At 45.0% G+C, this 27,005-nt stretch overlaps 1 pseudogene; it reads right to left on the reverse strand.

The window, feature by feature from the left end:
- Nucleotides 1-3,126: 3,126 nt before the first annotated feature.
- The window catches only part of LOC120988945, a 55,740-nt pseudogene continuing 31,861 nt past the window's right edge, over nt 3,127-27,005 (reverse strand).

Raw genomic sequence — 27,005 nt, forward strand, 5'->3', positions numbered from 1 at the left:
TGTTATATTCTATGGAAATGCCATAAATGTTAAGATGGACACCCCCCCACCCCTTTAAGGTTCACAGATGACTTAAAGTGTGTTGAAGTGGAAGTATGCTTAGTCATGATTGAATAATAAGTGTTTTTGAAATCTAGCAGTTTTTTGAGATCCAGGCAGCACACAGTTAAAACGGTTTTCTGGGATTTAAATACTGATGACCTATCCTCTGGATAAGGCTACATGCACACGACCGTTGTGTGTTTTGTGGTGTGCAAATCGCGGATCCGCAAAACACGGATGGCGTCCATGCGCGTTCGGTAATTTGCGGAACGGTACGGACAGCCTTTAATATAACTGCCTATTCTTGTATGCAAAGCGCGGACAAGAATAGGACATGTTATATTTTTTGGGGCGGGCCACGGAACGGAGCAACGGATGCGGACAGCATCTTTTGCGGCCCGATTGAAGTGAATGGGTCCGCATCCGAGCTGCAAAAACTGTGTCTCGGATGCGAACCAAAACAACGGCGGTGTGCATGAGGCCTTAGTCATCAGTATCTGCATACTTCCCAACTTTTGAAAAGCACAAAGAGGGACAATATGTGCGTGTTTTCATACTAAGCCACACCTCTAATTCCGCCCAAAACATAATTATATACATTACCTTAATGCCCCCACATAGTAGTCACCCCCCCTTTGTGTCAGCACACAGTAGTTAATCCCCCATTGTGCCCCCTTCATAGTAGTAATGCCCACAGTGTTCTCCCTCAAAGTAGTTATGCACAGATGTGCCCCCTTCGCAGTTGCTATGGCCAGATATGTGCCCCCTCACAGTATTTATGGCCAGATATGTGCCACATAACGGTATTTATGGCTAGATATGTGCCCCTTTACAGTAATTACGCCCAGATATGTGCCCCCTCACAGTAGTTACATAGTTGTTAAGGTTGGAAAAAGACAAAAGTCCATCAAGTCCAACCTGCTATATCGATCCCTGGATGAATGTCCATCCTCCTTTTAAAAAGGGGTTCGGCCAAAGGGAAAGGGTGTGTAGAATAAGATTTCTATACATTGTCAAAGCCTCAATGTTATTTTGAATTAAAAAGTCATCTGAATCTTTTTTGAAGCCATCTACTGTATTTGCTGTGACCAGTAGAGATGAGCGAATTTCCGGTTATGAAATTTGTTTGCAATTCGTTTACTGGTAAAAGGTGAATTGCGTTATGGATTCCATTACCACGGACAAAAACGCAATTCTATGACTCCCCTGCATAACGGAAACAGGACAGATCCGTTATGCAGCCCATAGACTTCTATTATGACGGAATGAATAACTGAATGCTTCTAAAGGCATTCTGTTATGCATTCCATCATAGAATTGCGTTATGATCCATGGTAATGGAATCCATAACGCGATTCACCTTTTACCAGTAAACAAAGCGTGAACGAATTTCAAAATATGAAATTCACTCTAGTGACCAGCTACTGCGGCTGGCTATTCCAGAGGTTCACAGACCTTACTGTAAAGAATGCTTGTCGTCTCTTATGACTGAATCTTTTTTTCTCCAGTCGTAGGGAGTGACCCATTGTTTTTTGAGGGGGTTTAACACAGAATAGCTTCCCTTGTTTTTTTTTGCATGGTCTGTTTATATATTTGTACAGGTTAATCATGTCCCCCCTTAGACATCTTTTTTCAAGGCTAAACAAATTCAGTTCATTTAATCTTTGCTCATAACTAAGATCTTGCAGGCCCTTTATGAGTTTAGTTGCTCTCCTCTGTACTTTTTCTAACTCCAGGGCATCCTTTTTATGGACTGGTGCCCAAAACTGAACAGCATATTCCAGTTGAGGCCACATCAACACTTTGTATAGTGGCAATATTACATCGCTGTCCCGCGACTCCATACCTCTTTTAATACAAGACAAAATTCTGTTGGCCTTAGAGGCAGCTGACTGGCATTGCATGCTGTTTGTCACCGCCAGTTCTGTGAGAAGGTCTGTTAGGCTACTTTCACACTTGCGTTCGGAGCGGATCCGTCTGATGTTTCATCAGACGGATCCGCTCCGATAATGCAGACGTTCGCATCCGTTCAGAACGTATGCGTCTGCATTAAAACTTAGAAAATTTTCTAAGTGTGAAAGTTGTCTGAGCGGATCCGTTCAGACTTTACATTGTAAGTCAATGGGGAACGGATCCGCTTGAAGATTGAGCCATATGGTGTCATCTTCAAGCGGATCCGCCCCCATTGACTTACATTGTAAGTTTGGACGGATCCGCTCGCCTCCGCAAGGCCAGGCGGACACCCGAACGCTGCAAGCAGCGTTCAGGTGTCCGCTCACTGAGCGGAACGGAGGCTGAACGCTGGCAGGCGGATGCATTCTCAGTGGATCCGCCTCCACTGATAATGCATTGGGGCCAGACGGATGCGTTCGGGACCGCTCGTGAGCCCCTTCAAACGGAGCGCACGAGCGGACACCCGAACGCTAGTGTGAAAGTAGCCTTAGACGTTCTTCTCTACCTCTTGCATGAGGTTCTTTGTTTTGGTTTCACTTTGTCATCTCCTTTCCTTCTCACAGCTGTCACCTATTTACACTAATTGTCTCCCTTTATATTCCCTCCCATACTACCTCACTTTGCGGTTTATACTTCTTCCTGGATGAGTTGTTTACTGCTGGAGGCTGCTACTGCTGATTCCTCAGATAAGTCCTTTTCCTTTATTTCTGTTTCCTTGCTGGCTTCATTCTAGGTGACCCTGACTCAGTCCGTATTAAGTGCAGGGAGCCGGTGGTCGTGTCCCCTCACTATTATAGGGTTTTCAGGTGTCACACAGTATAAGGTACGTGGGCATGCAATCTTCTACCATAAAGACCTATGCATGGGCATAGCAGTCAGGGAGAGGTCTAGGGGTTTTATAGTGCTCACCCATATGCTCCTTAGTTTGTGATCAAGCCAGTCGGATGTTTATTTATAAGTTCCAGCTTTCTGCAACACCATCCGTGACACTATTATTTAGTCTATGATCGCTAATACACCCAGATGCTTCTCAACAAGTGACTCTTCCAGTTTTACTCCCCTTGGGATATATGCTGCATGCAGATTATTATCCCCCCAAGTGCATAACTTTATATTTATCTATATTGAGCCTCATTTGCCAAGTGGAGGCCCAAACAGTAAGTTTGACCAAGTTAGCTTGTAACTTATTAACATCTTCCATTGACTCGACTGTATTACAAAGTTTGGTGTCATCTGCAAAAATAGAAACAGCACTATTAATCCCATCCTTTATGTCATTAATAAATAAGTTAAATAATAGCGGACCCAGCATAGAACCTTTAGGTACACCACTTATAAACGGGGATCATTCAGAGTAGGAATCATTGACCACAACTCTTTGGATACGATCATGAAGACAATTTTCAATCCAATAGACCTCAATTTACCCATTAGTCGTCCAGGTGGGACAGTATCAAACGCCTTTGAAAAGTCCAAAAACACAATATTGACAGCCTTCCCTCTGTCCAGGCTTCTACTCACCTCCTCATAAAAACAAATCACTTATTATATTATTGACAGTTACATAATCCTGTATGTAGCGTAGTCCTGTAGAAGGCCCTCACATATTTTTACCACAATGGATGTTAAGTTTACTGGTCTATAATTTCCCGGTGAACACCTGACACCCTTTTTAAAAATGGGCACCACATTCGCCTTGCGCCAGTCTCTTGGTACAATGCCTGTCATTAAAGAATCTGTAAATATTATGAACAGAGGCAAAGCAATAATTGAACGACGTTCCTTTAGAACTCTAGGGTGTAATCCATCTGGACTTGGGGCCTTGATCACTTTTAATTTTTTTTAGCATATTAAGGACCATATCTACATTCAGTCAGGTAAGTATGTTATTTGAGGTATTTCCACCAGTGACACTACCCTCATGAGATGCCCTCTCTTCTTTTGTATATAAGGTTATGCCAGTCATGTGCCCCCTCACAGTAACTGTGCCGAGATATTTGCCCCCTCACAGTGGTTATGCCAGATATGTGCCCCGTCACAGTAATTATGCCTAGACATTTGTCCCCTCACAGTGGTTACGCCAGATATGTGCCCTTCACAGGAAGTAAAAAAAAAAACTGTAAATACTCACCTACTAATTCCATTATCCTAATTGGAGTCAGTAGGTGATAATGACCTCCCAGAAAAAGGTGTCAAGACAGCAAGACAGCATTGTATGTGGCAGACAATAGATGTCTAACCCCCACGCCTCTATTCAAGCTTGGCTTCTCCATTTTTACGTAGATGGCCTCCTTCACCCAATCGGCCTCCTTATCCAAAACACGTACTTGACTGTCTTCAAAGGTGTGACCTGTTTCTTTTAGATGTAAGTACACGGCTGAATCTTGACCAGAGGTTTTGGCTCTTCTATGCTGAGCCATACGCTGATGTAATTGTTGTTTTGTTTCGCCGATATACAGTTCTGAGCATTCCTCATTGCACTGGACTGCGTACACAATGTTGTCCATCTTGTGTTTAGGCATTGGGTCTTTTGGGTGAACCAGTTGTTGCCTCATTGTGTTGCTGGGTTTAAAGCAGACAGGGATGTGATGTTTATTAAAAATCCTTTTGAATTTCTCAGACACCCCAGCTACATATGGGATAACCATATTCTTGCGTCTGTCATGCTTCTCGCCCTCACTGGTAGTCTTGGTGCTCTTTCTTCTCCTTCCTTCTGTTTTGACAAAGGCCCAATCTGGATACCCACAAGTTTTAAGTGCCCCTCTGAGGTGTTTGAATTCCTTCGCCTTGGCCTCTGTGCTGGTGGGGATTTTCTCTGCCCGGTGGTGTAGAGTCTGGATGACTCCCAGTTTGTGGTCTAGATGATGGTGGGAATCAAATAGCAGGTACTGGTCTGTGTGTTGGTTTTCGATAGACCTCTATTCCCAGCTTCCTTCCCTCTTCCACTGTTATAAGACAGTCCAGAAACGCCAGTTTGTTGTTCTGCATATCTTCCCGCGTGAAATTAATGTTATGATCCACTGAGTTGATGTGGTCGGTGAAAGTCTGTAACTCTTGTTTATGAATTTTAACCCAAGTGTCATCCACATATCTGAACCAATGACTCGGTGTAATTCCCATGAAAGTGGTCAGGGTTTTCCTTTCTACTTCCTCCATATACAGGTTCGCTACAATAGGTGAGACTGGTGATCCCATAGCAAAGCCATGTTTTTGCTTGTAGAACTTGTCCTTATACTTGAAGTAGATGGTACTCAGACAAAGCTCCAGTAAGGCACACACTTGGTCTGGGCTAAGTTCTGTTCTGCAGCCTAAGGTGTTGTCTAGTAGCAACTGTTTCCTGGCTGTTTCAATTGCCTCTGTAGTGGGTATGCAGGTGAAGAGGGATGTAACATCATAGGAGACCATTGTTTCTTCTGTGCCCAATACAAAGTTCTGGATTTTGGTGGTGAAATCCTGAGAGTTCTGTATGTGATGTTGTGCTTTTTCCAACCAAGGGCGCTAGGATTTTGGCTAAGTATTTTGCCACATTGTAGGTCACAGAGTTGATGCTGCTGACAATTGGCCTGAGAGGGGTCCCATCCTTATGTATCTTAGGAAGTCCATAAATACATGGAGGGGCTTCCCCAGGGTAGAGGCGATGATACATGGCCCGATCAATGATTTTGTCCTTTTCTAGTTGTTGTAGTAGTTCTATAACCTTCTTCTTGTAGCCACTGGTTGGGTCTCGTCTTAGGGCCTCATATGTGTTGTTATCATCCAGGAGTGTGGTCACCTTGGCATCGTAGTCAGATGTATTAAGTACAACCGTACATCTTCCTTTATCCGCAGGCAGGATGGTGATGTTTGTGTCTTTCTTCAGGGATGTAACCACCTTCCTTTCTCCTCTAATCAAGTTTGAAGGAGGTGGTTTGGCACTGGCCAGAGCTGCATACACTTTAAGGCGAAGTTGTTCAGCCTCACCCTGTGGTACTTTGTTGCTGTGGATTGAAGCTTCAGTGGCTGAAATAATATAAACTATTGGTATGGTTCTTGGTGTGATTGCGAAATTCAACCCTTTAGCAAGGACATCCATCTCAGGCTGGGTGAGAACCCGGTCTGAAAGATTCTGCACCTATTTCTCTTTGTTTTGCACTGTCCTTGTTTCCTTCTTTCGCCTCCATGTCAGTTCCTCACTGGTATGGCTGTTTGCAGTTCGGGATAACAAAATGCAGAACTTGTTCTTCTGCCTCTCCTGGCTCATAGTGTGCTGAGCTAGCTGTGCATGTACTGTGAAATCTGCTACTTGCCTCCACGTTTCAGTGGGTAGCTGCAAAGTCAGGTCCTCTTCCAGCTGACTGATAGTTTGTTTCAAGGCTTCAACTGTGAATTGGGTCTGTCGTATCCGTTCATTTAGTAGTTGCTTCTGGGCTTTTTGTAGAATCATCTCAGCTCTGTGACCCTTCACCGTGGAGTCCAAACGGATGATGCATGGTACCAGCCCCAGTTTTCGGCATCTGAGGTTGAAACGCAGGTGGTTTCTATAGTCTGCCAGTTTTCTTGCCGTCTTTTCATATTCTCGTACAAGTTTAAGGGTTTTCCCCCAAAAATGTGTTGCAATATGTCTGCCACATACAATGCTGTCTTGACACCTTTCTCTGGGAGGTCATTTTCACCTACTAACTCCAATTAGGATAATGGAATCAACACCTTTGACCCCATTCTGGGTATAATGACCTCTGACCCCATGCTGGGTATAATTACCAGATGTTGATTCAGTTACATATTTAATCCCAGAGAGTTCTTGTACAGTCACTCAGAATTGAGAAAGCTCGTTGGAAGAACGAGTGAAACATTTTCAAGAAATCTACAGTAAGTCCAGTTGCCTTGATTTATTATTTACGGATATACCATGACCTGGATAAATGAGAACCTTCACAGACTTTGATGCTCCCAGCTCAGATGCTGGCACTCCCCAGCAGCAGCGGTAAACTGCCAGTCATTGCGCTGCTGGTCTGTGTCAGAGGAGCAGAGGCTGATCCCCAGATCCTCCTACACAGACCAGCAGCGTGATGTGTGAGGACATCTTGCTGCTGTTATAGAGTGCTGGCTGCTGAGCTGCATGGTGAAGCGGGCAGCGGACATCTCATTGCTTACCATTACAATCAGCTGTCTCTTTTACCTATGGATGCAGAGACAGCTGAGAGCGGGACATATGTCAGCCGTTCTGGAACCGCGGGACTGCCACTGAAATCCGGGACTGTCCAGGCGGATCAAGGAAGGTTGGGAAGTATGGTATCTGATTGATGGGTTCTGTGACTGCCATAGCCTTCTTGCTGCTCATCAAGCACAGTGCCGTACATTCTATAGCACGTGTGCTTGGTATCGCAGCCTAGGCCATGTGAAAGCGCTGCCTTTTTTAATTTTTTTATTCTACATAATAACAGCATTAATATAATCTCTTTTCTACTAAGCAATATGGATAACATTATGCCTCTATATCTGTTTTTGGTATCAGTTTTCCTTTCCATATTTGTCTTTATTGCTACCTTCTGCTAACTTCTAAATGATGTTACATTATTTCTCTTCTATTTAGTGTTACCTATAGTTTATGTAAACTCTTTAATTCAATTGAGGTTCCAGATTTAGAGACATGGGAAGACATGTAAAGAAATGCATAACTAATAATTTTATATCTTATACTATTGTATGCGCTTACTGTATATCGATCAGCCAGAACTGTAACATCACTTGCCTTATATTGTGCAGATTACTCTTGTGCTGCAACAGCTCCAACCTGTCTATGCTTGGACTCTACACAAACTCCAGGAATAAAGTCTTTTTATGTAATTAGATATATAATTATTTGGCGCTCAAGACACAATTAAGTCTACTTTCACACTCGTGTTTTGGCTTTCCGTTTGTGAGATCCGTTCAGTTTTTCTCACAAGCGGTCCAAAATGGATCAGTTTGCATTCTAATGCATTCTGAATGGAAAAGGATCCGCTCAGAATGCAGCAGTTCAGTCTCCATTCCGCTTTGGAGACAGACACCAAAACGCTGGTTGCAGCGTTTTGGTGTCCGTCTGATGAAACTGAGCCAAACAGATCCGTTCTGACACACAATGTAAGTCAATGGGGACGGATCCGTTTTTACTGACACAATCTGGCACAATAGAAAACGGATCCGTCCTCCATTGACTTTCAATGGTGTTCAAGACGGATCCGTTTTGGCTATGTTAAAGATAATACAAACGGATCCGTTCTGAACGGATGCAGATGGTTGTATTATCTGAACGGAACCGTCTGTGCAGATCCATGACGGATCCGCACCAAACGCAAGTGTGAAAGTAGCCTAATACTATCAAATATTTATTACACCAATTGTAATTTGAATAAAACATCATAAAAATAAGAATGACAATTTACAAATACATTTTATTGAGTAACTCATTGGCTAGGCTACATTTTTAAATACATGCTATTTAGAGATGAGCAAATCGAAGCTGACAAAGTGGAATTCAATCTGAATTTCAGGAATTATTCGAAATTTTCTTCCTAAAATAGCTGCTGCACATGTTAGGACGTGGAGCAATTGACCAAGGAATAGGGATGAGCGAACCCGAACTGTATAGTTCGGGTTCGTACCGAATTTTGGGGTGTCCGTGACACGGACCCGAACCCGAACATTTTCGTAAAAGTCCGGGTTCGGTGTTCGGCGCTTTCTTGGCGCTTTTTGAAAGGCTGCAAAGCAGCCAATCAACAAGCGTCATACTACTTGCCCCAAGAGGCCATCACAGCCTTGCCTACTATTGGCATGGCTGTGATTGGCCAGTGCAGCATGTGACCCAGCCTCTATATAAGCTTGGGTCACGTTGCGCTGCACGTCACTCTGCTGATTCAAGCATAGGGAGAGGTTGCAGCTGCGACGTTAGGGCGAGATTAGGCAGATTAACTCCTCCAAAAGACTTCATTCTGTGATCGATCTGCAGCTGTGGATCATTGAAGTGCTAATATTGACTTGCTCACTTTTTTGAGGCTGCCCAGAGCGTTTTTAGATCACTTTTTTTCTGGGGTGATCGGCGGCCATTTTGTGACTTGTGGTGCGCCAGCACAAGCCATCACCAAGTGTATTTAACCATCAATAGTGTGGTTATTTTGTGCTATATCCTACATCAGCTGCAGGCTGAGCCTGTGTCACAGAAGTGCATTTAACCATCAACAGTCTGGTTATTTTTTGGCCAAATACTACATCTGGTGCAGGCTGAGCCCGTGTCAACGAAGTGCATTTAACCATCAACAGTCTGGTTATTTTTTGGCCATATACTACATCTGGTGAAGGCTGAGCCTGTGTCACCGAAGTGCATTTAACCATCAACAGTCTGGTTATTTTTTGGCCATATACTACATCTGGTGCAGGCTGAGCCTGTGTCACCCAAGTGCATTTAACCATCAACAGTCTGGTTATTTTTTGGCCATATACTACATCTGGTGCAGGCTGAGCCTGTGTCACCGAAGTGCATTTAACCATCAACAGTCTGGTTATTTTTTGGCCATATACTACATCTGGTGCAGGCTGAGCCTGTGTCACCCAAGTGCATTTAACCATCAACAGTGTGGTTATTTTTTGGCAATATACTACATCAGGGGCAAGTTGAGCCTGTCACCCAGCGCCTAAAAAATAGACCTGACATTTCTATTCAACCAAATCTGTACTGTTTTTGCTGGTCAAGTTATTTGTAGTGACCGTAAAAGCACACTTTTTGTTCTGGGTTGAAAAACTATTCCCAAATTTGCCATTCTCAAAATAACTACTTTCTGGTATTTGAGGCCTACTTGAAATCTATCCCAAAAAGGATATCTTACATTGAAGGTGCTGATAGTGTCATTCAGAAAAACCTAAGACACACGCTACCGTGCAGATAGAAGTCTGATTCTGTGATTAAACCTATACCTGTCACACAGCGCAAAAAAAAACAGGCCTCACATTTCTATTCAACCAAATCTGTACTGTTTTAGCCGGTCAAGTTATTTCTAGTGACCGTAAAAGCACATTTTTTTTTCTGGGTTGAAAAACTATTCCCAAATTTGCCATTCTCAAAATAACTAGTTTCTGGTATTTGAGGCCTACTTGAAATCTATCCCAAAAAGGATATCTTACATTGAAGGTGCTGATAGTGTCATTCAGAAAAACCTAAGACACACGCTACCGTGCAGATAGAAGTCTGATTCTGTGATTAAACCTATACCTGTCACACAGCGCAAAAAAAAAACAGGCCTCACATTTCTATTCAACCAAATCTGTACTGTTTTAGCCGGTCAAGTTATTTCTAGTGACCGTAAAAGCACTTTTTTTTTCTGGGTTGAAAAACTATTCCCAAATTTGCCATTCTCAAAATAACTAGTTTCTGGTATTTGAGGCCTACTTGAAATCTATCCCAAAATGGATATCTTACATTGAAGGTGCTGATAGTGTCATTCAGAAAAACCTAAGACACACGCTACCGTGCAGATAGAAGTCTGATTCTGTAATTAAACCTATATCTGTCACACAGCGCAAAAAAAAACAGGCCTCACATTTCTATTCAACCAAATCTGTACTGTTTTAGCTGGTCAAGTTATTTCTAGTGACCGTAAAAGCACTTTTTTTTTTCTGGGTTGAAAAACTATTCCCAAATTTGCCATTCTCAAAATAACTAGTTTCTGGTATTTGAGGCCTACTTGAAATCTATCCCAAAAAGGATATCTTACATTGAAGGTGCTGATAGTGTCATTCAGAAAAACCTAAGACACACGCTACCGTGCAGATAGAAGTCTGATTCTGTGATTAAACCTATACCTGTCACACAGCGCAAAAAAAAACAGGCCTCACATTACTATTTAACCAAATCTGTACTGTTTTAGCTGGTCAAGTTATTTCTAGTGACCGTAAAAGCACATTTTCTTTTCTGGGTTGAAAAACTATTCCCAAATTTGCCATTCTCAAAATAACTAGTTTCTGGTATTTGAGGCCTACTTGAAATCTATCCCAAAAAGAATATCTTACATTGAAGGTGCTGATAGTGTCATTCAGAAAAACCTAAGACACACGCTACCGTGCAGATAGAAGTCTGATTCTGTGATTAAACCTATACCTGTCACACAGCGCAAAAAAAAAACAGGCCTCACATTTCTATTCAACCAAATCTGTACTGTTTTAGCCGGTCAAGTTATTTCTAGTGACCGTAAAAGCACATTTTTTTTTCTGGGTTGAAAAGCTATTCCCAAATTTGCCATTCTCAAAATAACTAGTTTCTGTTATTTGAGGCCTACTTGAAATCTATCCCAAAAAGAATATCTTACATTGAAGGTGCTGATAGTGTCATTCAGAAAAACCTAAGACACACGCTACCGTGCAGATAGAAGTCTAATTCTGTGATTAAACCTATACCTGTCACACAGCGCAAAAAAAAACAGGCCTCACATTTCTATTCAACCAAATCTGTACTGTTTTAGCTGGTCAAGTTATTTCTAGTGACCGTAAAAGCACTTTTTTTTTTCTGGGTTGAAAAACTATTCCCAAATTTGCTATTCTCAAAATAACTAGTTTCTGGTATTTGAGGCCTACTTGAAATCTATCCCAAAAAGGATATCTTACATTGAAGGTGCTGATAGTGTCATTCAGAAAAACCTAAAACACATGCTACCGTGCAGATAGAAGTCTGATTCTGTGATTAAAACTATACCTGTCACACAGCCCAAAAAAAAACAGGCCTCACATTTCTATTCAACCAAATCTGTACTGTTTTAGCTGGTCAAGTTATTTCTAGTGACCGTAAAAGCACATTTTCTTTTCTGGGTTGAAAAACTATTCCCAAATTTGCCATTCTCAAAATAACTAGTTTCTGGTATTTGAGGCCTACTTGAAATCTATCCCAAAAAGGATACATTACATTGAAGGTGCTGATAGTGTCATTCAGAAAAACCTAAGACACACGCTACCGTGCAGATAGAAGTCTGATTCTGTGATTAAACCTATACCTGTCACACAGCGCCAAAAAAAACAGGCCTCACATTTCTATTCAACCAAATCTGTACTGTTTTAGCCGGTCAAGTTATTTCTAGTGACCGTAAAAGCACATTTTTTTTTCTGAGTTGAAAAACTATTCCCAAATTTGCCATTCTCAAAATAACTAGTTTCTGGTATTTGAGGCCTACTTGAAATCTATCCCAAAAAGGATATCTTACATTGAAGGTGCTGATAGTGTCATTCAGAAAAACCTAAGACACACGCTACCGTGCAGATAGAAGTCTAATTCTGTGATTAAACCTATACCTGTCACACAGCGCAAAAAAAAAAACAGGCCTCACATTTCTATTCAACCAAATCTGTACTGTTTTAGCTGGTCAAGTTATTTGTAGTGACCGTAAAAGCACACTTTTTGTTCTGGGTTGAAAAACTATTCCCAAATTTGCCATTCTCAAAATTGTGGTGAAAGGGAACAATGAGGAAAACATCTAATAAGAAACGCGGACGTGGACATGGTCGTGGTGGTGTTAGTGGACCCTCTGGTGCTGGGAGAGGACGTGGCCGTTCTGCCACAGCCACACGTCCTAGTGAACTAATTACCTCAGGTCCCAGTAGCCAGCAGAATTTACAGCGATATTTGGTGGGGCCCAATGCCGTTCTAAGGATGGTAAGGCCTGAGCAGGTACAGGCATTAGTCAATTGGGTGGCCGACAGTGGATCCAGCACGTTCACATTATCTCCCACCCAGTCTTCTGCAGAAAGCGCACAGATGGCGCATGAAAACCAAGCCCATCGGTCTGTCACATCACCCCCATGCATATCAGGGAAACTGTCTGAGCCTCAAGTTATGCAGCAGTCTCTTATGCTGTTTGAAGACTCTGCTGCCAGGGTTTCCCAAGGGCATCCACCTAGCCCTTCCCCAGGGGTGGAAGAGATAGAATGCACTAACGCACAACCACTTATTTTTCCTGATGATGAGGACATGGGAATACCACCTCAGCACGTCTCTGATGATGACGAAACACAGGTGCCAACTGCTGCTTCTTTCTGCAGTGTGCAGACTGAACAGGAGGTCAGGGATCAAGACTGGGTGGAAGACGATGCAGGGGACGATGAGGTCCTAGACCCCACATGGAATGAAGGTCGTGCCACTGACTTTCACAGTTCGAAGGAAGAGGCAGTGGTGAGACCGAGCCAACAGCGTAGCAAAAGAGGGAGCAGTGGGCAAAATCAGAACACCCGCCGCCAAGAGACTCCGCCTGCTACTGACCGCTGCCATCTGGGACCGAGCACCCCAAAGGCAGCTTCTTCAAACAATGTGCTGACGACAAGACCCGAGTAGTTTGCACGCTGTGCCATCAGAGCCTGAAGCGAGGCATTAACGTTCTGAACCTTAGCACAACCTGCATGACCAGGCACCTGCATGCAAAGCATGAACTGCAGTGGAGTAAACACCTTAAAAACAAGGAAGTCACTCAGGCTCCCCCTGCTACCTCTTCTGCTGCTGCCGCCTCGGCCTCTTCTGCTGCTGCCGCCGCCTCGGCCTCTTCTGCTGCTGCTGCTACCGCCGCCTCGGCCTCTTCCTCTGCCTCTGGAGGAACGTTGGCACCTGCCGCCCAGCAAACATGGGATGTACCACCAACACCACCACCTGCGTCACCAAGCATCTCAACCATGTCACACGGCAGCATTCAGCTCTCCATCTCACAAACATTTGAGAGAAAGCGTAAATTCCCACCTAGCCACCCTCGATCCCTGGCCCTGAATGCCAGCATTTCTAAACTACTGGCCTATGAAATGCTGTCATTTAGGCTGGTAGACACAGACAGCTTCAAACAGCTCATGTCACTTGCTGTCCCACAGTATGTTGTTCCCAGCCGCCACTACTTCTCCAAGAGAGCCGTGCCTTCCCTGCACAAACAAGTGTCCGATAAAATCAAGTGTGCACTGCGCAACGCCATCTGTGGCAAGGTCCACCTAACCACAGATACGTGGACCAGTAAGCACGGCCAGGGACGCTATATCTCCCTAACTGCACACTGGGTAAATGTAGTGGCGGCTGGGCCCCAGGCGGAGAGCTGTTTGGCGCACGTCCTTCCGCCGCCAAGGATCGCAGGGCAACATTCTTTGCCTCCTGTCTCCTCCTCCTACTCAGCTTCCTCCTCCTCTTCTTCCACCTGCTCATCCAGTCAGCCACACACCTTCACCACCAACTTCAGCACAGCCCGGGGTAAACGTCAGCAGGCCATTCTGAAACTCATATGTTTGGGGGACAGGCCCCACACCGCACAGGAGTTGTGGCGGGGTATAGAACAACAGACTGACGAGTGGTTGCTGCCGGTGAGCCTCAAGCCCGGCCTGGTGGTGTGCGATAATGGGCGAAATCTCGTTGCAGCTCTGGGACTAGCAGGTTTGACGCACATCCCTTGCCTGGCGCATGTGCTGAATTTGGTGGTGCAGAAGTTCATTCGCAACTACCCCGACATGTCAGAGCTGCTGCATAAAGTGCGGGCCGTCTGTTTGCGCTTCCGGCGTTCACACCCTGCCGCTGCTCGCCTGTCTGCGCTACAGCGTAACTTCGGCCTTCCCGCTCACCGCCTCATATGCGACGTACCCACCAGGTGGAACTCCACCTTGCATATGCTGGACAGACTGTGCGAGCAGCAGCAGGCCATAGTGGAGTTTCAGCTGCAGCACGCACGGGTCAGTCGCACTGTGGATCTGACCCACTTCACCACCAATGACTGGGCCTCCATGCGAGACCTGTGTGCCCTGTTGCGTTGTTCGAGTACTCCACCAACATGGCCAGTGGCGATGACGCCGTTATCAGCGTTACAATACCACTTCTATGTCTCCTTGAGAAAACACTTAGGGCGATGATGGAAGAGGAGGTGGCCCAGGAGGAAGAGGAGGAAGAGGGGTCATTTTTAGCACTTTCAGGCCAGTCTCTTCGAAGTGACTCAGAGGGAGGTTTTTTGCAACACCAGAGGCCAGGTACAAATGTGGCCAGACAGGGCCCATTACTGGAGGACGAGGAGGACGAGGATGAGGAGGAGGTGGAGGAGGATGAGGATGAAGCATGTTCACAGCGGGGTGGCACCCAAAGCAGCTCGGGCCCATCACTGATGCATGGCTGGGGGGAAACACAGGACGATGACGATACGCCTCCCACAGAGGACAGCTTGTCCTTACCTCTGGGCAGCCTGGCACACATGAGCGACTACATGCTGCAGTGCCTGCGCAACGACAGCAGAGTTGCCCAAATTTTAATGTGTGCGGACTACTGGGTTGCCACCCTGCTGGATCCCCGGTACAAAGACAATGTGCCCACCTTACTTCCTACACTGGAGCGTGATAGGAAGATGCGCGAGTACAAGCGCACGTTGGTAGGCGCGCTACTGAGAGCATTCCCAAATGTCACAGGGGAACCAGTGGAAGCCCAAGGCGAAGGCAGAGGAGGAGCAAGAGGTCGCCAACGCAGCTGTGTCACGCCCAGCTCCTCTGAGGGAAGGGTAAGCATGGCAGAGATGTGGAAAAGTTTTGTCAACACGCCACAGCTAACTGCACCACCACCTGATACGGAACGTGTTAGCAGGAGGCAACATTTCACTAACATGGTGGAACAGTACCTGTGCACACCCCTCCACGTACTGACTGATGGTTCGGCCCAATTCAACTTCTGGGTCTCCAAATTGTCCACGTGGCCAGAGCTAGCCTTTTATGCCTTGGAGGTGCTGGCCTGCCCGGCGGCCAGCGTTTTGTCTGAACGTGTATTCAGCACGGCAGGGGGCGTCATTACAGACAAACGCAGCCGCCTGTCTACAGCCAATGTGGACAAGCTGACGTTCATAAAAATGAACCAGGCATGGATCCCACAGGACCTGTCCATCCCTTGTGCAGATTAGATATTAACTACCTCCCCTTAACAATATATTATTCTACTCCAGGGCACTTCCTCATTCAATACTATTTTTAATTTCATTTTACCATTATATTGCGGGGCAACCCAAAGTTGAATGAACCTCTCCTCTGTCTGGGTGCCGGGGCCTAAATGTGTGACAGTGGCCTGTTCCAGTGGTGGGTGACGTGAAGCCTGATTCTCTGCTATGACATGAAGACTTATTCTGTGCTGACATGAAGCCAGATTCTCTGTTACGCGACCTCTCTCCTCTGCCTGGGTGCCTGGGCCTAAATGTGTGACAGTGGCCTGTTCCAGTGGTGGGTGACGTGAAGCCTGATTCTCTGCTATGACATGAAGACAGATTCTGCGCTGACATAAGGCCAGATTCTCTGTTACGGGACATCTCTCCTCTGCCTGGGTGCCTGGGCCTAAATGTGTGACAGTGGCCTGTTCCAGTGGTGGGTGACGTGAAGCCTGATTCTCTGCTATGACATGAAGACAGATTCTGTGCTGACATCAGGCCAGATTCTCTGTTACGGGACCTCTCTCCTCTGCCTGGGTGCCTGGGCCTAAATATGTGACAGTGGCCTGTTCCAGTGGTGGGTGACGTGAAGCCTGATTCTCTGCTATGACATGAAGACTGATTCTGCGCTGACATAAGGCCAGATTCTCTGTTACGGGACCTCTCTCCTCTGTCTGGGTGCCGGGGCCTAAATATGTGACAGTGGCCTTTTCCAGTGGTGGGTGACGTGAAGCCTGATTCTCTGCTATAACATGAAGACAGATTCTGTGCTGACATCAGGCCAGATTCTCTGTTACGAGACCTCTCTCCTCTGCCTGGGTGCCTGGGCCTAAATGTGTGACAGTGGCCTGTTCCAGTGGTGGGTGACGTGAAGCCTGATTCTCTGCTATGACATGAAGACAGATTCTGTGCTGACATCAGGCCAGATTCTCTGTTACGGGACCTCTCTCCTCTGCCTGGGTGCCTGGGCCTAAATGTGTGACAGTGGCCTGTTCCAGTGGTGGGTGACGTGAAGCCTGATTCTCTGCTATGACATGAAGACAGATTCTGCGCTGACATAAGGCCAGATTCTCTGTTACGGGACCTCTCTCCTCTGCCTGGGTGCCTGGGCCTAAATGTGAGACAGTGGCCTGTTCCAGTGGTGGGTGACGTAAAGCCTGATTCTCTGCTATGACATGAAGACAGATTCTGCGCTGACATAAGGCCAGATTCTCTGTTACGGGACCGCTCTCCTCTGTCTGGGTGCCGGGGCCTAAATGTGTGACAGTGGCCTGTTCCAGTGGTGGGTGACGTGAAGCCTGATTCTCTGCTATGACATGAAGACTGATTCTGCGCTGACATAAGGCCAGATTTCTAATACGGGACCTCTCTCCTCTGCCTGGGTGCCTGGGCCTAAATGTGTGACAGTGGCCTGTTCCAGTGGTGGGTGACGTGAAGCTTGATTCTCTGCTATGACATGAAGACAGATTCTGCGCTGACATAAGGCCAGATTCTCTGTTACGGGACTGCTCTCCTCTGTCTGGGTGCCGGGGCCTAAATATGTGACAGTGGCCTGTTCCAGTGGTGGGTGACGTGAAGCCTGATTCTCTACTATGACATGAAGACTGATTCTGTGCTGACATGAAGCCAGATTCTCTGTTACGCGACCTCTCTCCTCTGCCTGGGTGCCTGGGCCTAAATGTGTGACAGTGGCCTGTTCCAGTGGTGGGTGACGTGAAGCCTGATTCTCTGCTATGACATGAAGACAGATTCTGCGCTGACATAAGGCCAGATTCTCTGTTACGGGACCTCTCTCCTCTGCCTGGGTGCCTGGGCCTAAATGTGTGACAGTGGCCTGTTCCAGTGGTGGGTGACGTGAAGCCTGATTCTCTGCTATGACATGAAGACAGATTCTGTGCTGACATCAGGCCAGATTCTCTGTTACGGGACCTCTCTCCTCTGCCTGGGTGCCTGGGCCTAAATATGTGACAGTGGCCTGTTCCAGTGGTGGGTGACGTGAAGCCTGATTCTCTGCTATGACATGAAGACTGATTCTGCGCTGACATAAGGCCAGATTCTCTGTTACGGGACCTCTCTCCTCTGTCTGGGTGCCGGGGCCTAAATATGTGACAGTGGCCTGTTCCAGTGGTGGGTGACGTGAAGCCTGATTCTCTGCTATAACATGAAGACAGATTCTGTGCTGACATCAGGCCAGATTCTCTGTTACGAGACCTCTCTCCTCTGCCTGGGTGCCTGGGCCTAAATGTGTGACAGTGGCCTGTTCCAGTGGTGGGTGACGTGAAGCCTGATTCTCTGCTATGACATGAAGACAGATTCTGTGCTGACATCAGGCCAGATTCTCTGTTACGGGACCTCTCTCCTCTGCCTGGGTGCCTGGGCCTAAATGTGTGACAGTGGCCTGTTCCAGTGGTGGGTGACGTGAAGCCTGATTCTCTGCTATGACATGAAGACAGATTCTGCGCTGACATAAGGCCAGATTCTCTGTTACGGGACCTCTCTCCTCTGCCTGGGTACCTGGGCCTAAATGTGAGACAGTGGCCTGTTCCAGTGGTGGGTGACGTAAAGCCTGATTCTCTGCTATGACATGAAGACAGATTCTGCGCTGACATAAGGCCAGATTCTCTGTTACGGGACCGCTCTCCTCTGTCTGGGTGCCGGGGCCTAAATGTGTGACAGTGGCCTGTTCCAGTGGTGGGTGACGTGAAGCCTGATTCTCTGCTATGACATGAAGACTGATTCTGCGCTGACATAAGGCCAGATTTCTAATACGGGACCTCTCTCCTCTGCCTGGGTGCCTGGGCCTAAATGTGTGACAGTGGCCTGTTCCAGTGGTGGGTGACGTGAAGCTTGATTCTCTGCTATGACATGAAGACAGATTCTGCGCTGACATAAGGCCAGATTCTCTGTTACGGGACTGCTCTCCTCTGTCTGGGTGCCGGGGCCTAAATATGTGACAGTGGCCTGTTCCAGTGGTGGGTGACGTGAAGCCTGATTCTCTGCTATGACATGAAGACTGATTCTGTGCTGACATAAGGCCAGATTCTCTGATACGGGACCTCTCTCCTCTGCCTGGGTGCCTGGGCCTAAATGTGTGACAGTGGCCTGTTCCAATGGTGGGTGACGTGAAGCTTGATTCTCTGCTATGACATGAAGACAGATTCTGCGCTGACATAAGGCCAGATTCTCTGTTACGGGACCGCTCTCCTCTGTCTGGGTGCCTGGGCCTAAATGTGTCACAGTGGCCTGTTCCAGTGGTGGGTGACGTGAAGCCTGATTCTCTGCTATGACATGAAGACAGATTCTGTGCTGACATCAGGCCAGATTCTCTGTTACGGGACCTCTTTCCTCTGCCTGGGTGCCTGGGCATAATTATGTGACAGTGGCCTGTTCCAGTGGTGGGTGACGTGAAGCCTGATTCTCTGCTATGATATGAAGACTGATTCTGCGCTGACATAAGGCCAGATTCTCTTTTACGGGACCTCTCTTCTCTGTCTGGGTGCCGGGGCCTAAATATGTGACAGTGGCCTGTTCCAGTGGTGGGTGATGTGAAGCCTGATTCTCTGCTATGACATGAAGACAGATTCTGTGCTGACATCAGGCCAGATTCTCTGTTACGGGACCTCTCTCCTCTGCCTGGGTGCCTGGGCCTAAATGTGTGACAGTGGCCTGTTCCAGTGGTGGGTGACATGAAGCCTGATTCTCTGCTATGACATGAAGACTGATTCTGCGCTGACATAAGGCCAGATTCTCTGTTACGGGACCTCTCTCCTCTGCCTGGGTGCCTGGGCCTAAATGTGTGACAGTGGCCTGTTCCAGTGGTGGGTGACGTGAAGCCTGATTCTCTGCTATGACATGAAGACAGATTCTGCGCTGACATAAGACCAGATTCTCTGTTACGGGACCGCTCTCCTCTGACTGGGTGCTGGGGCCTAAATGTGTGACAGTGGCCTGTTCCAGTGGTGGGTGACGTGAAGCCTGATTCTCTGCTATGACACGAAGACTGATTCTGCGCTGACATAAGGCCAGATTCTCTGTAACGGGACCTCTCTCCTCTACCTGGGTGCCTGGGCCTAAATGTGTGACAGTGGCCTGTTCCAGTGGTGGGTGACGTGAAGCTTGATTCTCTGCTATGACATGAAGACAGATTCTGCGCTGACATAAGGCCAGATTCTCTGTTACGGGACCTCTCTCCTCTGCCTGGGTGCCTGGGCCTAAATGTGTGACAGTGGCCTGTTCCAGTGGTGGCTGACGTGAAGCCTGATTCTCTGCTATGACATGAAGACAGATTCTGTGCTGACATAAGGCCAGATTCTCTGTTACAGGACCTCTCTCCTCTGCCTGGGTGCCTGGGCCTAAATGTGTGACAGTGGCCTGTTCCAGTGTTGAGTGACGTGAAGCCTGATTCTCTGCTATGACATGAAGACAGATTCTGCGCTGACATAAGGCCAGATTCTCTGTTACGGGACCGCTCTCCTCTGTCTGGGTGCCTGGGCCTAAATATGTGACAGTGGCCTCTTCCAGTGGTGGGTGACATGAAGCCAGATTCTCTGCTATGGCATGAAGAGACTGATTCTCTGCTGACATGAAGCCAGATTCTTTGCTATGGCATGAAGAGACTGATTCTCTGCTGACGTGAAGCCAGATTCTCTGCTATGGGACCTCTGTCCAATTGATATTGGGTCATTTTTATTTTTTTAATTTTTATTTTAATTAATTTCCCTATCCACATTTGTTTGCAGGGGATTTACCTACATGTTGCTGCCTTTTGCAGCCCTCTAGCTCTTTCCTGGGCTGTTTTACAGCCTTTTTAGTGCCCAAAAGTTCGGGTCCCCATTGACTTCAATGGGGTTCGGGACGAAGTTCGGGTCGGGTTCGGATCCCGAACCCGTACATTTCCGGGAAGTTCGGCCGAACTTCTCGAACCCGAACATCCAGGTGTTCGCTCAACTCTACCAAGGAACTCTGGGAATGAGGGATTACCCACAATGAAAGTGCTAGGAAAGACTTGAAAACTTATATTTTGCTCAATAGAAGTTCAGGGAAAGAGCTTTAGAAGTGTAGAGAATGGATAGGGTGGAATTATTCCACAGTATAAAAGGAGAACAGGGTCCAATAGGGGAGGTTACAGCCTGGGTAATAGGAAAAATCCTTCTACACCTTGCTGCACTGACTGGGGATCCATATAGCCATTATACTGCTGCTCATTACAAATTTGCAATACCTCTGTAATTCCAACAAACCGTTGTTGTTATTGGGGTCTTATTAGCCCCTGTGCAGTGCAGTTATATGTTCTAAAGCCTCTTTTTGGCGCGTATTAGTGGGGAAAAATAAAAAGGGCTTATTAGCCGTTGTGTGGTGAAGTGAGAAAATTAAAGCCCTTTTGGCATCTATTAGTGGCAAAAAAAAACTTTATTTGCTGTTCACGGCGCAGTTATATATTCAAAAGCCTTTTTTTGGTGTGTATTAGTGGGGAAAAAGAAAAAGGGATTTATTAGCTGTTGTGTGGCGAAGTGAGAAAATTACAGTCCTTTTTGGTGTGTATTAGTGGGAAAAAAAAAATTATTTGCCGTTCACGGCCGCAGTTATATGTTCTAAAGCCTTTTTTTTGTTATGTATTAGTGGGGGGGGGGGGGAAAGGGGCTTATGAGCCGATGTGTAGTGAAGTGAAAAAATTAAAGCCCTTTTTGACGTGTATTAGTGGGGGAAAAAAATATTATTTGCCGTTCACGGCCACAGATATACGTTCTAAAGCCTTTTTTGGCGTATAATAGTGGGGGAAAAGAAATAGGGCTTATTAGCCGTTGTGTGGTGAAGTGAGAAAATTACAGCCCCTTTTGGCATGTATTAGTGGCAAAAGAAAAATATTATTTGCCATTAATGGGCGCAGTTATATGTTCTAAAGCCTCTTTTTGGCGTGTATTAGTGGGGGAAAAGAAATAGGGTTTATTAGCCATTGTGTGGGGAAGTAAGAAAATTAAAGCCGTTTCTGGCGTGTATTAGTGGCAAAAAAAAAAAAACTTTATTAGCCATTCAGCGCCGCAGTTATATGTTCTAAAGCCTTTATTTTGAGTGCATTAGTGGGGAAAAAGTCAAAGGGCTTATTAGCCGTTGTGTGGTGAATTGGGAAAATTACAGCCCTTTTGGCATGTATTAGTGGCAAAAAAAACTTTATTTGCCGTTCACGGCCGCAGTTATACGTTCTAAAGCCTTTTTTTTGTTGTGTATTAGTGGGGGGGAAAAGGGGGTTGTTTAGCTGTTGTGTGGTGAAGTGAGAAAATTACCGCCCTTTTTGTGCGTAACTGTCCCCAGAGGCCAGGAAACGCCATTGTCTAGGATCAGTTGGAGAGATGGTTCTAGACTAGCAGAAGTCCTCTATGAAATTTTTTGTTCCAGTGACTCTCTCTCACAAGGGAGTTACGCTATCTGTGCCGTCATTCATGGACTCTGGGTCAGCCGGAAACTTCATTCAACAAGCGCTGGTTAATCAGTATCGGCTTCCCACCATCCGACTGGAGAGGCCTTTGTCAGTGGCTTCAGTAATTGAGATAAAAAGTAGGCGGCTCACCTAATTCAGACCGTAGGATATATGTGCTTGATCCTAGGCATACCAGTAGCCGGTATATTATGTATGAACAGTAAAAATAGAAAAAATGGATGGCACACTAGTATCTGGTATCACAAGGATTAAAAATATATAAATGATTTATTAGTACCCCAAATTACATAAAAAGGAAAAAATTGTTATCAATTAAAATATAAAATAATTTCTATCTCGCAATTAGAACCACAGTATTAGTATTATGAATAGACGGTAATGGTACTGGTGTAGACAACACTCTCTGTACCTCTTATATTAAAAAAGGTGGCAATGAGCAGAGTAATGAACATAACCGTCTTCCTAATAGCAGCAGTTCACAGTAGTAATAACAATTCAATAGGTGTAACACAAATCAATAAATTTTCTAGAATTCGTCCGGACCAAGAGAGTGTAAATAAATATATTTCTAATAAAAGTGCAGGTGCAAAAAATAGAAAAATATAAAACAAATTAAAAAATATAAAATATTAAATGTCTGTTTTCAGCATATTGTATGTGGTTTTATCATATAGTTGTCTTTTATGTTCCTTCATGTAATCCTCTGTGTCTAACACTACAATAGCTTCCCATTTATCCGCTGGTCTGATCGTAATATGATTTGTGAATTGTAATATTTTGATGGCCTCTTGTTTATACATAATATACCGGCGACGGGTACTCCTAGGATTGAGCACCTATATCCTACGGTCTGAATTAGGTGAGCCGCCTACTTTTTATCAGATTTACCATATTCCTTTATATCCGACGGTTGAGCTCCCTGCTCAGTCGCCATGGATATCTGGAATTGCATGGAAATAAAATGCTAAGTAATTGATACATATGTCTTTGATCAACATGCTAATCAAACAACACACATTATTCCAACAAGGTCCAAAATAGATCACTCCACAAACAATTAAGACAAAGATGGGAAATCAAATCCCTTAATCAATACCTATCGAGTGGGGTAATACCAAAGGGCCTTACTTTATTAAAGGACCCAGCTCAGGACCTATATAATGAAGAATTTAGAAGAGAGTGGGATTCTTTCTAAAAATCACAATCTTGATTACTTATACAGATAATAATAAAAAGACGTACAGAGATCCTAGAAGAAACAATAGAACAGATTGCCAAACTGAAAGAGATAATTGATACACTACCACAAGGTGAGGATTTTATGAGATGGCAAGAATGCCTATGTATTAGTTTAGATACACTAGAGAGGGAGATAACGAACAAAAAGATCAAAAAACTAAAAAATAGAACACAAACGGAACGAGCACTTAATCACATTAAGGATTCACAGAAAATATCACAAGATAGGACTAAGGAGAATAAGAAGAGCGATACTATACCGAATAATGCACTATAAGTACACTATAATATCTCTACAAATAATTAATTTGAAACACTATCTTTGCCTCATTTTTTAGATCAGACCCCACCTCACCACAGAATAAGGACACAACGACAGTCCCAATCCCTGGGACATGACAAGGACACAATCTCATATACACAGATACAATCTGAGACACCGATATCACACCCAGAGAGAGAACACAATGAGGGATCATGTAGAGAAACCATCACAAGGCAGTTGGAACAATCACTATTAGAGATGGCCTTGCGATTCGCCCGGCGGTCGTTTTGCGGCGAACTTTGCGTGTTCGTGATTCGCCGAACATATGGAGTAATTCGTGCCCGCCATATTCTTTTACATTATGAAGAACTTTGACCCATGACACAACCATCAGGTGGTACAGGACAGCCAATTGAGACGTTTCAGCACATGGACATACCCCCTACCTTATAAATAAACCTGATCTGGCCGCCATTTTACTTTCAGTGTTTTGCTAGTGTAGGGAGAGGTTGCTGTGTGGAGCAGGGACAGACTGTTAGGGACACCAAGCGCTAGCTAATAGGGCCACAAAAGTCATTTTAAGGGCTAGTATAAATGTGCTATCGATAGATGCGATACCCAGAGGGGTGGGATATACTTATAATAAACTTTTATAATGAGTCAAAAACACATAGATCTATATAATGATCACCTGGAAGTCAGGGGCCTAGGGGCTAGGGGCTTACTAGGGCCATATCAGGGACAGTTCTTTGCCCACCCTGTCCTTCAATACCACATCATCATCTAGCCCAGGGATAGATGTTTTTTTCTTTCCCTCTGGAATTCATGGATGTGCACTGGAACCCCCACCGTGTAGCGAGAGGACATATGGTTTCTGATTTGGTGCCGCCGAGCACCTGATTTAGTGCCGCCGAGCACTTGTTATTGCCGACCACATCTATGCTTTTTGCATAACTTTAATAATTTAATTTATTTTCATTTTCAGGGATATCTTTTCCATTCACACGTCCGCAAAATGGGTCCGCATCCATTCCACAATTTTGCAGAACGGCTGCAGACACATTCATTTTCAATGGGGCCGGAATGTGCTGTTCGCATCCGCATTTGCGGATCCACATCTGCATTTGCGGAAACGCACTTCCGCATCTGTGCTTCCGTTTCCGCCAAAAAAATAGAACATGTCCTATTCTTGTCCGCAATTGCAGACAAGATTAGGCATTTTCTAATATAGTGCCGGCGATGTGCGGTCCACAAATTGCGGAATGCACATTGCCTGTGTCCGGCACACACGGACGTGTGAATGGCCCCTTATAGTAACATTTTTAAAGGTTACGTTTTATCTTTATGTATATTCTACTGGATTGCCTTCCTTGTACAATGGTATAATATACTTTCTATGTTAGAAAGTATATTATAGTGCATTTGTATTGTGCGACAGTTGTGTGCGGTTCTGCTGCGATACTGCAGGTATATAGAGGGACAAGCGTTATTGGAACAAATAATTTCTACTGGTGTGATATACCAGTCGTCCCCCCATAAAAATTATTGAAGCGGGGTGTTATATACCAATATACTTTCTTTATAGTGCATTTGGGTACTGTATAGTGCATTTGCGCATGCGCGTACACGAAAATTATATTGCCGATATTTCGCATTGAAAAAAATAATTAATGGAGATCGCAATTTCGAAAAATACATCTGGTACAGATGTCATATGGTCAGCACTCCTTTTTTCTGAGATTTCTGAGTTTCTGAGTGGTTATCTAATCTAAGCAAACACCTGTATGTCACTGACCATGTTATGGGACTATTTGTGCACTTCTAGTAATTATTTCTTAGCTGCAAATATGAGCTGAAGGTTTTTCAGGTTCGCCTGCCATTAAAATGAATGGGACCCGCGCAAACTTGCGGTTCGCGAACATTTGATCGCGTTTGTGCGATTGCGTTCGCGAACCGTCCCGGCAGATGTTCGTCCATCACTAATCACTATCACCAAAGGGAATATCAACAAGAGGACAAGCAAAGAACGGGAACCAGAACCAGGCTCCCAAATCACCATATATTAACCACTGAGGATATAGTAATGAATCTAAGTAAAATTGATCTAACTGAAACACAAAGAAACTATTGAATAAAGGCCTAAAATTTTCCCTCACCCAAATCACCACTGTTTGAGGTGAGACACAAACTCACATGGGACACTTCCCATGATGTGGCATGGATAAGACTTACCCACTATCCAGAGTAAAAGCACGAGGCTAAAACGACCTTAACCTTTCACTATCCCTGAATACTTTTGTGAAGTCCCCTGATGATGTCTGAAAAGCAAGACTGAAACATGGCATGTAGGGCTCTGTAATTAGGGTTACGTATAGTACTAGATCCATACTGAGGGAAAGGTTCGGTATGGGGTCGCCCCTGTCGGGGCGGGTGCTCCATGTGTGTTAGGCAGGCAATAAGAACAGCCCCTAGCCCTTATACAGGTAGGAAAGCCATAATAGGGTTTACTAGGAGAATCATAACTGCCACCTGACACAAGCACCTTGGTCACGCTGGTCCCAGGTATCACCAACTACCAGGACCTCCCTCCATTGGTTGTGGAACTCACAAGACGTGGTAAGATCCACCCATTTTTTCACTTATTGTGATTTGTAATAGTGGAGGTATATGAATTTTGTTGTCTCTAACCCAGTGGTATTTTTATATTTTAAATGACTTAGTAAACGTTATGTTTTATGATTCCCAGTTCACAAAATAATTCTGCTTTAATTTGGGTGTGATTATATACCACTACACATTCATCATAGTGTGCCGGTATAACTAATATTATTGCTAAAATTTTCCCCAACAGCTAAACTTGACAAATTTTATAATTATATTGGGGTGTAAAAATTTATTAGGAAATTGTGTTTGAAAAAGTATTTGATGAAGAATCCCATAACTAGAGACATAAAAGAACCTATAAAATTTTTCCACACAGACCTTAGAGCCAAATCCATGAAATATCCTAGACAGGAAATAGGAAATACATAGCGACATTTCAGAAATCTGTGGAATCAGACATTAGGAAAATTAAAAATAATAAATATCTAAAAATCTGACCAAAAAAGAACAAGAGGCCATCAAAATATTATAATTCACAAATGATATTACGATCAGACCA

This window comes from Bufo bufo, chromosome 1 (genome assembly GCF_905171765.1).
Source record: "Bufo bufo chromosome 1, aBufBuf1.1, whole genome shotgun sequence".
Classification (NCBI taxonomy): Eukaryota; Metazoa; Chordata; class Amphibia; order Anura; family Bufonidae; genus Bufo; species Bufo bufo.